The sequence below is a fragment of the Bufo gargarizans genome, chromosome 1 (genome assembly GCF_014858855.1).
Source record: "Bufo gargarizans isolate SCDJY-AF-19 chromosome 1, ASM1485885v1, whole genome shotgun sequence".
NCBI lineage: Eukaryota > Metazoa > Chordata > Amphibia > Anura > Bufonidae > Bufo > Bufo gargarizans.
In genome coordinates this window covers 756,156,379-756,165,944 of record NC_058080.1, presented here as the reverse complement: position 1 = coordinate 756,165,944, position 9,566 = coordinate 756,156,379, and positions in this window count along the sequence as shown.

Genomic DNA, 9,566 nt, shown 5'->3' with positions numbered 1-9,566 from the left:
ATGCCCAGACTGCCTACAGCTAGGCATGGTGGCAATTGTAGTTGGACAGCTGGAGAGCCGCAGGTCGGCCATCCCTGCTCTAAAGGAACAACTTTTAGCAAACGAAGCAGTGGAAAAATGGCCCAAGGGTCATTGAAAAGGGTTTAGGCAGAAACCCTTCTGTCCTGTATGGGGAGCCGGGTTTGATCCTTGCTATGGGGCCCTCACTTTTTTATGTACGCCACTAATTCTATATTAAAAAAAGTGTAAGTTGCAAGAGTGAAAACTTATAAAAGTCCCTTCACGTGACTCGCATCACACATGGTTCTTGTGGCAGGTGTCATCATGAGTAGATATAGAGCCTTGAGCTAGAAGCAGTCGTGTTGTGGTCACATTTCCGTGGACCCCTGTTAGTCAAGAAAACCAAGCTTAGATCGCTAGAGGGTTCTATACAGGCTGCAAACCATCATCTGAAACCAGATGTAAAGATTATTTCCCCTATAGCTTCTTATGAAAAGAAGTAACTGGAAGTAAAAAGTGGAACAAAACTGTTCTCAGCAACTTTAGAGCATGTGATGTAATAGCCATGATTGTAAAAGTGAGAAGACGCAAACTGTTCATGGGCGCAGCTATAGGGGGTACAGAAGTAGCAGCTGCAACTTGGTCCTAGTACCTGATGGGTTTCAAAGGTCCCTCGGGTACACGAAAGGCACTAGTATTGGTATGTAGAATAAATACCACAAAGCTGAAATTCACTCCAGTTGACAAGTATATGACATTAAAGGGGTTAGATCCCCCAGCCACTACCAAAAAGTACCCCTATACTAACCAGAAATAAAAGAAGTGGTCTACACAGGGGACCCATAGTAAAGATCAACACTGGTGCCATTCATTATGCTGTGAAATACCGGCCTCCAAGACAGAAGAGCCTGGCGTTGAATTCTCCTTCCACCCCACTTCCATGATCAACTCTCCGTCCTCATTTGGTAACAATACAACTCATTTGGAACGGGGTATCTTGCACATTTTCTAGCCACCTAGGGGCTAGGACTAACGAAGACTGGACCCCTTCTCTCCAAGAGCCCTGGATCAGTCGTATGGTCTTCTTCTAAGATGCATGTGCCTTCGAAAGATGGACACCAGTTGGCATTAATGGACACCATGCAATTCTTCATGAGATGATCAGGCGATGAGCGGCACAACAGCTGAGGGCGTTCTCCACTGTGGATAACCCACATACTAGCTTTCTCACTTAGACTCTGTTCACACTAGCACCATGGCTTCCCTTTATAACAAAAGCTGTGACGCTATGCCAGATCCAAATGACTTATAAATCCAAATTATTTACAATGGAGTTCATTGATGGTTCCATCAAGGTTTCTGTTATTTACACAATAAGAATAGCTCTGCTTGCTGCTCCTTTCTGTCTATTGATATGGAGACTCCTGACGCCTATGTGAACGAGGCCTTAGGATCCCATACACTTGGCAGTACTCTGCGGTATGATGCTGCACAGCCTCTGTCTGCTGCTGTAGAGCCCCATCAAGTACTTATACCTCCTTCTTATACCTCCACATGCTCGGCATATGAATATTAAAGGCGTTGGCACCCCCCCCCCCCTCTTGGTTAGACCTGCAAAAGGAGGCATACTTCCAACAGATCAAGCTCTTCGAGAAAAGGAACTGCTCACTGTGACCTATATGTATCGGCACACCATATACTTTCTGATATCAGTGTATATACAGTATTTGCGCCTTCATGAGACTTGCTCTTAGAGTAATTGTTTTTTCTGTATCTTGTCCACCAAGGATTGGAGCTCCGATGGATACGACGCATGGGTCTTGTATGTAAGTGGTATGGCCCATGTGGTTCTTTACAAAGTGAATGACCTCTTTCCAGCAGATGGAAAAAAGCAGCTTGTTGCGGAGGATGGGTGCAATGGTTCCTCCGCGTCTGTCAGTGGTCTGTCCAAGGCAGATAAAAGAAACGTTCCGTGTACAAACACACACAAACTCCATGGCGACACGAGGTCCCGTACAATAGTCCTTCCCGTCTTCTTGCCTTCATTAAGGTTATTTTTTCTGTCTGTTTGAGCTTTTGCTTAATAAATTAGATTGACATATAAAAGACTTGTTCAAATAACCAGCAGGGAGCAGTGAACGGGCCATCTGCTTCCCCCTGACAGATTTTCAATGAGTTATGCTCATGGATCTGACATAACGCGTTTCATTTGTTTTCCATTTGTCTTGAAAACCCTTCACTACAGCATAGGACAGAAGACATCTCAGCGCATGCAATATTACCATCACGTATGGGACTGTCTGGGAGATGTACAGATACCCACAATATAACTACTGTTCACACCATTCATGCCAAAGATTATTGGCAATGCCTGCCTGCAATTCACAAGAATGGTCGTTATAAATATATCCCATTATAAAGATAAAGTGGGCAGGTGCGGCCAACCCATTGGTCATCACCGGTGCACTGATTATTATAGGTAGGAAAGGAGAAGTTGCCACTAAAGTGTTAGTGATGGACATGCTTTTGTTCCCTAGTAACAACGGTTGTGAAATTACAAATCCATGGTTGCCTTCTTCTAGAAACAGCACCATTTTTAGTCCACGGACAAGAAAGGTCTTCTTTCTAGAAGAACTAGCAAAAACTCTTGTCCATTATCTACAGGCCTGGTATTGCAGCTTCTCCTCATTCTCAGGCTTCAGCTGCCTTTCTCAGCCTGTTGGAACGTCAGCTGCTCGTCTGCCTATTTCTAAGCCTGTACAAGCTGGAATGCACCAGGAACAGGATCTCCCCCAGCACACAAATTACTCAACTTTCTCCACGCCAGTGTTTCTCTCCTTTCCATGTCTACAAGCCACATTGGGTCTCCTTGATGGCCAACCTGGTCTGATAATGTCAGGTGAAGATAAGGTGCATTCTGAGCTAGTTTACCAGTGTTTCGATCCTGGCTACGACCTCGACCTTAGCCTTGCATCTGGATTTAGCCATCTTCTGGCTCCTTTGGATTTGCAGCCTGGTACATTTGACAGGGCACCTAGAGTTGGTGACTACTCTGAGGCTCCTGACCTGGAACGGGAAAGACTCAGTGACGTCATGGAGACTTCGCACCTTATTTTAGTTAAAGCCGGGTAAAAGGGTGTTTTCCGAGTATTTAATACTGATAACCTATCCTCAGGATAGGTCATCAGTATCTAATCAGTGAGGGTCCAACATCTTGTGAGCACCGCTGCCTTCTCACAGCTTTTCCTAGGCCAGTGACGACACGTTCATCGGTCATGTGGCCTAGGCACAGCTCAGTCAAATTCAAGTGAATGGGGCTGAGCTGCAATACCAAGCACAGCCACCACAGAATTTACAGTGCTGTGCTTGGTGAGCACGGGGTAAGGCTGCGGCGCTCACAGAAGAAACAGTGTGTCACGGTTATGGCCGTGACTCCTTGGGAGCCGCATACAGTTGCCCTCGGTTTGGGTAGTTGTTTCAACCGCAGCTTGAGGCATGATGTTGTTTGCCTCAAGTGCGGTTGCCACGGACAACAGTGATGTGTGCGGTTCCCTTGGAGTTGTGTGCGTGGGTGTATGCACGTTTGTATGTCTGGTGTGCACTTCGTGTTGTCGGGTGTGCACTTTGACACTGTCCTTTCACTGTGGCTGCCCGTGGCAACGTTTGGTATGTTGTACATGTGGTGGCAGTGTCCCGGCCTTCGGGCTGTCTCCCAGGACGGCTGCCACCCATGTCGTTGCCTGCGGCAACAGCCACAGTGTGATCTAGTTTGGTCACTTTCCCTTTATGTGTATTTCCCTTCTGTGGTGCTGGAAGGGTTAACTCCCTTCCCAGTGTGTGTGTGATGTCACTGGGTGTGTCCGACTGTGGGGTGTGGCTTCTTGGCCTATATAGCCTTGGTGTTTGGCATGGCTCAGTAGGTTGCTTCAGTCATGCTTGGCTGGAGCAGCCTCCTGTGCATATTACCTGCCAGTGAGAGCCACCCCTGTGGTCATAAAGATATTGTCTTTATGTTGATGTCTTTATGTGTGTGATGTTGTATGTTATGTTCTGTTGGGACCTTCCTGTGTTTTGGTGCAGCTTACGGTTCTGGATTCCTGTTTGCGCAGGGATCCAGTCAGCAAGGCTGTGGCAGGTTGGTGGAACTAATAGTTCGCCTGTCATTCCCGTAAGGCTGTATGAGTTCCCCTTTTCCCAACAGCTTGAGACTCCTGCTCCTCCGTACCTTGGAGGAGTAGGTCGTCTTACCCAGCTCCTAGCTCAGGGATCTGCGGAGGGTAAGTCAGGGCTCCGAGGTTCCTGCGCATGGGTCCTCCTACCTTAAAGGTCGGCCCATGCAGGTAGGAGTTAGGGTCAGGTTAGGGACGCTGTAGGAGGTGACCTGCTCCCTATCCTGTTCTCCTGGCCGAGTAGCCACTACAGCATCTGGCATCACACGGCTGAGGGTTTCCCCCATCCTCAGCCGTGACACAGTGCCTTCTCAAACTGCTGACTGGTTGGGGTCCTGGGTGTCGGACCCCCCTCGGATCAGATTCTGATGACCTATCCAAAGGAAAGGTCATCTGTATAAAAATCCTGGAAAACCCTTTTAAGGATCCGTCCTCCATTATACACGTTATTTGGCTCATTTTTGGCAACTAGGTTTGAGAAGGGCGAAAGTGTTTCCAATAGGTTAATGAAGAGGGATAAAATTCCTGCAAGTCGTTAAATAGCCACTCATGCTGCAGTATGATTGGTCGATGTCAAGGACGTAGGAGGAGCCTGTGCCAGGAAAGGGAAAATAATAAATATTGTAAACAGTGCTCCTCGGGGGTGGAGCATAACCACATACACCAGGAGAAGAGCTGGGAGAAAAGTTCAATACCACAGATCAGTTTTATCCTGGTCAACCCCAAAATAAGCAACTTGCTGGGTAGCGTCGTGAGCAGCTCCCATATGAAGTAGGATCCCTATAAATGGACTAACAAAAGCTCGAGCTTCCATATCTATTGGCACAGTCATTCGTGTAATATTTATAGCTGTATCGATCTTAAGGGCGACAGGAGGAAATGCTGAGCAAGTCATTTGCGCAATTCTATCTCTTGAGCAAACATAATATGCCATTAAAGAAGATGGCGCTCCTCCTGTTTTCCCGGATCAATCTGGTGTCTATGAGAGAGGTAATCCAGAATGTCAATGTAAATATTAACCTTACAGAATTTCCTTGAGTCAGCAAGATATCTATGGAGTCCTCTCCACAATGTATACACAAGAGGAGAGTGTTTGTCTTAGAACGCAATTATGTATGCCACAGAAGTAGCAGTGCTAAAGTGGTCGTTTAAAGAGATTCTCCAAAATTTTTATATTATTGTTCTAACCTTAAAATAGGAGATCAATATTAGATCGGTGGAGGCATGAAACTCCGCAATGACCAGCTGTTCAGAAGTAACTGCGGCACTGGAACTACACAGCATAAGCCTTTGTGTGGTGGACATGGACAGATCTGCTTACTGCAGGGAAGCTCCTTCTGAAGTGAATGTGGACAGCGCTGCATTAACCAATTCCATCCATTGCATAGGGTTCCGGCTCTTTTTCCAGAGCAGCTGAATGGCAAGGCCGTTGGATAATGGACCCTTGCCAATCCTGAGGATAGACTATCAATATAAAAATCCCAGACAACCCTTTTATGTTTGGGGCAGAATTATTCCTGCGCCTTATGATGATGGTCACTATGAGCTGTGAAATAGACAAACTCATCTTTGTTACATCTGTACGACATAGGACTATGGCTTCATAAAAATTCCAGAGGCACCAATTTTCTCAAGAACAGGTTGTGAAAGGCACTAAACTCACCATTTGCAATTCTAGGAGGTCCCCACAAGGAGAGAACCTACAGTAGATATTACGGGTACTGGACTACCTGACAATAGAGAGAACCATGGGTGTGGTACACATATTGTGAGGAAGGTCACCACTGCATAACAGATATTTAAGCCCTAGACCACCAAGTATTCTACAATTAAGTCTAGGACTACACAAGTCACCCAGGAAATTATGCACCCCTTCACTGCCCTAGACCACAAGGGATTCTCTATTTTCCCCTTCACTGCCCTAGACCACAAGGGATTCTCTATTTTGCCCTTCACTGCCCTAGACCACAAGGGATTCTCTATTTTGCCCTTCACTGCCCTAGACCACAAGGGATTCACTATTTTCCCCCTTCACTGCCCTAGACCACAAGGGATTCTCTATTTTCCCCCTTCACTGCCCTAGACCACAAGGGATTCTCTATTTTCCCCCTTCACTGCCCTAGACCACAAGGGATTCTCTATTTTCCCCTTCACTGCCCTAGACCACAAGGGATTCTCTATTTTGCCCTTCACTGCCCTAGACCACAAGGGATTTTCTATTTTCCCCTTCACTGCCCTAGACCACAAGGGATTCACTATTTCACCCTTCACTGCCCTAGACCACAAGGGATTCACTATTTTCCCCCTTCACTGCCCTAGACCACAAGGGATTCTCTATTTTCCCCCTTCACTGCCCTAGACCACAAGGGATTCTCTATTTTGCCCTTCACTGCCCTAGACCACAAGGGATTTTCTATTTTCCCCTTCACTGCCCTAGACCACAAGGGATTCACTATTTCCCCCTTCACTGCCCTAGACCACAAGGGATTCACTAAATTTTCCCCTTCACTGCCCTAGACCACAAGGGATTCACTATTTTCCCCCTTCACTGCCCTAGACCACAAGGGATTTATTAATTTTCCCCTTCACTGCCCTAGACCACAAGGGATTCTCTATTTTTCCCCTTCACTGCCCTAGACCACAAGGGATTTTCTATTTTCCCCTTCACTGCCCTAGACCACAAGGGATTCACAATTTTCCCCTTCATTGCCCTAGACCAATGTTTCTCAAGGACCCTAATCCAAATTCCTCTATGCAAATTGCACCAAACTACAATGGTTTTGCACTGTTTATCCCCACAGCCTGTACCACACAGCTTCTTCCATTGCGTAGTGGACGGAACTGTTTACTGCAGCGCTGTTCCAATCTGGACTACAATGCTTCGTTAACTGCATTATTAGGTGCCATGGTATGGGGGGAGGGGGTCACACTCATCTTCCGGGAGTTAAAAAGACACAATGAACTATGAACATTGTCAAGACTCAGCGTCTTGGTGCTAGAAATAGGAATTGTTCTTTTTGGCTTCTTCTCTAGTGCACTCCTGGGCGATACGGACAGGGAGATATGGAGCAACGGCTGCTTTCACATCCTCTTCAGTCTGAAAGTCACGCCGGTTCCTCCCTGCAGGGATATGAAGATTTATCACTTCTTTTTAGCTCTTTCAAGATTTAAAGAAATACAAGGTGACAAATCCACTAAGAGCTGAAGTGTTTATTGGATGAAAAAGCCATTTGTCTACTATTTTTCTGCTGCTGCTGGAAACACTTTTATTGTTCCGGATGATCCCTAGCAGCTGGCGAGCTACAGGGAGTGTTTTTTTTTACTGTCACACGGGGAATCCTCAATGTTCATCTGTCTGTGATTGTAAAATCCTCCCGGCCTGACACAGGCAGCTCTCCAGCTCTGGTGAAGGGACAATCCCAGCAGCCACCAGCTGCAGAGCACTGGCATAGGCCATTTGGTTTCCACACATTGAACACCCTGTGAGCTGGAGCGTCCTGTAGTTCTAAGGCCTCTTTCAGACGGGCGTCCCGGATTTGCTCGGCATGCGTCCCGGGTGCGCGAGTGCGCACACAATTTCAGTCATTTGTTTACTGCGATTGCGCCGTATTGTTCTGTTTTTATCGCGCGGGTACAATGCGTTTTGCACGCACGTGATAAAAAACTAAATGTGGTACCTAGACCCGAACCCGGACTTCTTCACTGAAGTTCGGGTTTGGGTTCGGTGTTCTGTAGAATTTATTAGTTTCCTTTATAAGGCTACTTTCACACTAGCGTTCGGGGCTCCGCTTGTGAGTTCCGTTTGAAGGCTCTCACAAGCGGCCCCGAACGGATCCGTCCAGCCCTAATGCATTCTGAGTGGATACGGATCCGCTCAGAATGCCTCAGTCTGGCACCGTTTGTCCTCCGCTCCGCTCAGCAGGCGGACACCTGAACGCTGCTTGCTGCGTTCGGGTGTCCGCCTGGCTGTGCGGAGGCAAACGGATCCGTCCAGACTTACAATGTAAGTCAATGGGGACGGATCCGTTTGAAGTTGACACAGTATGGCTCAATTTTCAAACGGATCCGTCCCCCATTGACTTTCAATGTAAAGTCAAAACGGATCCGTTTGCACTATCATGAACAAAAAAAAAAAAAAAAAAAAAATTTTTTTTTATTTTTTTTTTTGTTCATGGTAATGCAAACGGATCCGTTCTGAACGGAGCCACCGTCTGCATTAATATGAGCGGATCCGTTCAGAACGGATCCGATCGAACGCTAGTGTGAAAGTAGCCTAACATGGTTATAAGGGAAAATAATAGCATTCTTAATACAGAATGCTTAGTAAAATGTTGCTTGAGGGGTTAAAAAATAAAAAAAAATAACTCCCCTCAACCACTTGATCGCGCAGCCGGCATCATCTTCTTTCTTCTTCTTTCAGGACCTGCCAAAGGACCTTTGATGACGTAATCGCGCTCACCACATGGTGAGAGTGGCGACATTAGCGCAGGTCCTGCTGAATTAAGACAGAAGATCCTTCGCTTACCACGTGGTGAGCGCGATTACGTCAAAGGTCCTTTTCCAGGTCCTGAAAGAAGAAAGACGACGATGCCGGCTGCGTGATCAAGTGTTTGAGGCGAGTTAATATTTTTTCATTTTTAACCCCTCAATCGACATTTTAGTAAGCATTCTGTATTAGGAATGCTATTATTTTCCCTTATAACCATGTTATAAGAGAAAATGATACAGTGAATTTACTTTAATGGGGTCCGGGGTTGCTCGTCACTATCATCTCCTAGCAACCATGTGTGAAAATCGCACCGTATCCGCGCTTGCGATTTTCACGCAGACCCATTCATTTCTATGGGGCCTGCGTTGCGTGAAAAACGCAGAATATAGAACATGCTGCGATTTTCACGCAACGCACAAGTGATGCGTAAAAATCACCGCTCATCTGCACAGCCCCATTGAAGTGAATGGGTCTGGATTCAGTGCGGGTGCAATGTGTGAGGTGAACGCATTCACCCGTGTGAAAGGGGCCTAAGAAGGCAAAGGAGGGAAGCGATTAATAATATACTGCGTATTTACCCACCGAGCCTAATCGATGAAGTCACAGGCAATACCGCATTCTTTCTTCTCCATTATTGTCAGACGTTTTCTCTTCAAGGAGCTCTTCATCTTAATACTAAAATTCCCTGCAAAGGCTGCACTGGATATAATCATCTTTGAAGGAACCCTTAAAGGGGCTGTCAGAGTTTTATTTATTTATTTGCCAGAGGTAAAATAATAAAAAAATAAAAATAAAATAAACTTCCCTTCCTGCACCTGCTCTGATCAAGCGCCACTGCTCGGTCCTCTTTCTGAGCTGCAGCCAGTGACGTATTGTCTGGCTCCGTATACCGCAGCAGCCAATCACTG